A 4,287-nucleotide genomic window follows, 5' to 3' on the forward strand; every position below is an offset into this window, starting at 1 on the left:
AGTGTTGGGATTACAGGTGTGAGCCACCGCACCTGGCCAAAGTATTTTAAGAATATGCAATATATTCTCATGGTTCAAAAATCAAAATTATATAAAAGATAGACCTTAAAATGTAAAGATTAATCTCTGTTCCAGTTTACCCATCTCCATTCATAGTATCTATAGGGAACCACTCTTATTAGATTTTTGTGTATCCTCTTAGTGTTTCTTTACATCAGTGTACACTTATACAATAATTATTATGGCCTTTAATTTCCATCACAAAATTTATCACATAATGTTCTATGCCTCACTAGTTTTATTTAACACTATGATTGAATTACTTTCGATTTAATACATCAGAGTGCTTTCAGTCTTTTTAAAGTCATGTGTATTTATTCAGTTGTGTATATGAAGACACTGACTCTTTCCAAACTTTTACTATTGCGAATAAGCTGTAATGAATAACCTTTTTAATAAATAATTTTGCATGCTCATAGGTTTATCTGTAGGATAAATTCCCAGAATTAGAATTGCTGTACTAAAGAGAAATATACTTGTAAATTTGATGGCTTTTGCCAGATTGGTCTTTGCAGTGTTATGCTAGTTTTGCACACGTTATGAGAAATGTTTGAAATGCCTGTTTTCCACAGTCTCAGCAACAGAGAGCATTATATTTTTCGTGTGTGTGTCTTTTGTCAAGTTGGTGAAAAACATTTCAGCATAGTTTAGATTTTCACAGTGCTTATTAAGAATGAAGTCGAGTATCTTCTCATATGCTTAGGTGATTTTTTTTTTCTTTCAGTTAGACTTTTGGTTGTGCCCTCTCAAGCTGGCTTTAGAAATTTGTTCCAAGACAGAAATAACTGATTTCAAAGCAATATTTCAATATTCTTTAAATAAAACTTGCTAATATGGAAGTGATCAATTTTATTTTTTCAAATAAGATTGTTAATTATTTGGCCTATTTTATACATTCACAACATCTGTAAGATTTAAGAGTTTTAAATATTCGTAAATTAGATTCTCATAAATTATGCAAGGAATGAAGGAAAATGTGAAAACCAAGGAGTTCAAATATTGTATAAGTTAAAGTAAATAAGTAATTTAAGTACAGAATTTCCTTGAAGGTTATTTATATTTAAAGACATTTTTGTCTGTATTTTCACTGACATAAACTCTAGATTAGTTTCTTTTTTCAGCATTCTGAGGATATCATCCTATTTTTTCTGGCTCACATTGTTCCTGTTTTTCAAGTCAGTTATCAGTCTTATTGCTGACCATTTGAAAATAAAATGGTGCACACGATGTGATCTGTTACATATAATTTTCTTTGCATTTATCATGGTTCAAGTTTGAGTCCTTCCTTATATTTGTGGTTTGATGTCTTTTGTAAGTTTTGGAAAATTCTAAGCCATTATATCTTCCAGTATTACTCCTTTTCCAATCATTGTCACTTCTTCTGAGACGCTTATTGCAAATATTTTATCCCTTTTCCAATTATCCCATATGTCTCTAACTCTATTTTCTGTGTTATTCATCTTTCTTTTCTTTGTAATTAACTGTGTAGTTCACTCCTTGGCTTTGTCTGAGTCACTATTAAAATTGTATATTGGGTTCTTAATTATTGTATTTTTCAGTTTTAGAATTTCTGATTCATTTTTGGGTTAACTTTGTTTTTTTATAAAATCAAATAACAAAATAATGTATAGAATACTATAACTTGAAAAATAGACATCATCTATGCCTTAATTCTAACAGATGATCACAGTAATTAATTTCTTACAAATCCTTCCAGAAGTTTCCCATCTATCTGTTTCTCTGGTTCTTGACCATTCACCCAGAAATGAAAGTCATCACTAATTATTTCTCCTATGACTCTACAGTAGTCATTGATTTATTCAATATTCTTTGCTCTATCTTTATCACTTTTATCTCTTGGATGAATAAAAATTAAGGTTTTCTCTCTCCTAGTAACCCTTTTATATTTCAGTTTGTTTTTTTTATTTGTTTTCTTTTTTCCTGTATTTTGACTTTTTTTTTTTTTTTTTTTTTTTTTTTTTTTTTTTTTTTTTTTTTTTTTTTTTTTTTTTTTTTTTTTTTTGTGATGGAGTTTCACTCTTGTTGCCCAGGCTGGAGTGCAGTGGCGTGATCTTGGCTCCCTGCAATCTCTGCCTCCCAGGTTCAAGTGATTCTCCTCCCTCAGCTTCCCAAGTAGCTGGGATTACAGGTGTGTGCCACCATGCCCAGCTGATTTTTATATTTGTATTAGAGACAGGTTTCACTATGTTGGCCAGGTTGGTCTCGAATTCCTACCTAAAGTGATCCTCCTGCCTTGGCCTCCCAAAGTGCTGGGATTACAGGTGTGAGCCATCGCACCCGGCACTGACATTGTTTTTTGTTTATACCGAACTCCTCAGTCTTCTTCCTTCCAGGCCTCTCCATATACAGATGCCATTTCATGTTGCTCCCAACAAATGTAAACACATTTAATCATAGGATTTACTTTTGAAAAACTTGATTTCTTTTCTAAATTTTCCCCATCACACCCACTAGTAAACTTTCACCTGAAATAGAAAATGTCTGGCTGAGAGGTATAGGAAGCAAATGATAATACAGGGTGAACTAGCTGTTATCAGTTCTGTAGCAGGACTATCAACCTTATAAAACTTAACCTTCCACTCATTCTTATGCATTTCTCAGCCTTAATTAATTCACATAATTAAGCAAAGCATTTATTGGGCAACTGTTACATTTGGGGAGCATTTTAAGGCTTTACCTGTTATTCTGCAGGATGAAAACATATCGACCAGGCAACCATGACGTAGTCTCTTATTTGGAACAAGGAAGAGTCAAAGTACTCAAGGTTTTTTTTGTTTGTTTGTTGTTGTTGTTTGTTTGTTTGTTTTTACCACAACCTCCTGAGTAGCTAGAACTTCAAGTGTGTGCCACCATACCTGGCTGAATTGTTATTATTTATTTACATATTTTAAAATTTTTGTTTTTCTTTATTTCTTCTAAAGAAAGACAGGATACATGTACAGAATGTGCAAGTTTGTTACATAGGTATACATGTGCCATGGTGGTTTGCTGCACCTATGGACCCGTCCTCTAAATTTCCTTCTCTCACTGACCCAATGGACTCATCCTATAAATTCCCCATCTAATATGGTAGCCACTGGCTACATGTATCCATTGAGTTTCAGAAATGAGGCTAGCCTGACTAAGTGTTTTGTAAGCATAAACCACCTGACAGATTTCAAAGACTTAGTAAGAATAAAACAATGTAAACTATTTCATTAAAAATTTTAAAAACATTAATAAGATCTTATAAATAAATGTAGGATATATTTAGCTAAATAAAATATATTATTAACTTAGTTTCACCTGTTTCCTTTTTCTTTTTTTTTTAAAATGTGGCTATCAAAATTATACATGTAGCTTAAAATGTATTTCAGTAAATATTTCTACTGAGTAGTCTACTCTAGGCAATCAAACATTCTGGGCTGGCCACGGGTGGCTCATGCTTGTAATTGCAGCACTTTGGGAGGTTAAAGCAGGGGGATCACTTCAGGACAGGAGTTTGAGATCACCTTAGGAAACGTAGTGAGACCCTCTTCCAATGTCTACAAAAAGTGTTTTTAAAACAATTAGCTAGGTAGGGTGGTGCTTGCCTGTAGTCCAAACTACTCTGGAGGCTGAGGTGTGAGGATCACTTGAACCCAGGAGGTTGTGTCTGCAGTGAGCCGTTATCACACCACTGCACTACACCCTGGGTAGAAGAGTGAGACACTGTCTCAAAACAAAAAAACCTAGGTGGATACAGATGTGCACAGAACTCATATAGTAGCTAAAATTTGCAGTTTTGAAATGCTTTGTGTAGAGGTTTTACAGGGGCCCAAAGGAAACTGTCAGAGAGTATGTGCAGGTAGTACAGAAGCTAGGGGCATGGACTCTCCTGTCAGGCTACCTGTGTGGTTCGAATCTTGGCTCTGCCACTTGCTGGCTATAGGCAAATTAATCACCTTCTCTTGTCTTAGTTTTTCCATAAATAAAGGTAAAAATAATTTTCTATTATTTTCTATTTCCCATGAAGAATATAGCATTTTAAGAACAGGATAAAAAATTCCTGATTTACTTCTGTAAAACCAAGTCCTGAAAGCAGGTAATGGCACATGTACATATTTGATAAATATTTATTGAGTGAATACTTAATGCCTGTTATTGTTTTAAATAGGGTGCATGATAAAGCATGTAAATAAAAACATTCACATTTTTGGTACATGTTAAACATATGATCAATTGATA

This window comes from Cebus imitator, unplaced genomic scaffold (assembly GCF_001604975.1).
Source record: "Cebus imitator isolate Cc_AM_T3 unplaced genomic scaffold, Cebus_imitator-1.0 Scaffold446, whole genome shotgun sequence".
Classification (NCBI taxonomy): Eukaryota; Metazoa; Chordata; class Mammalia; order Primates; family Cebidae; genus Cebus; species Cebus imitator.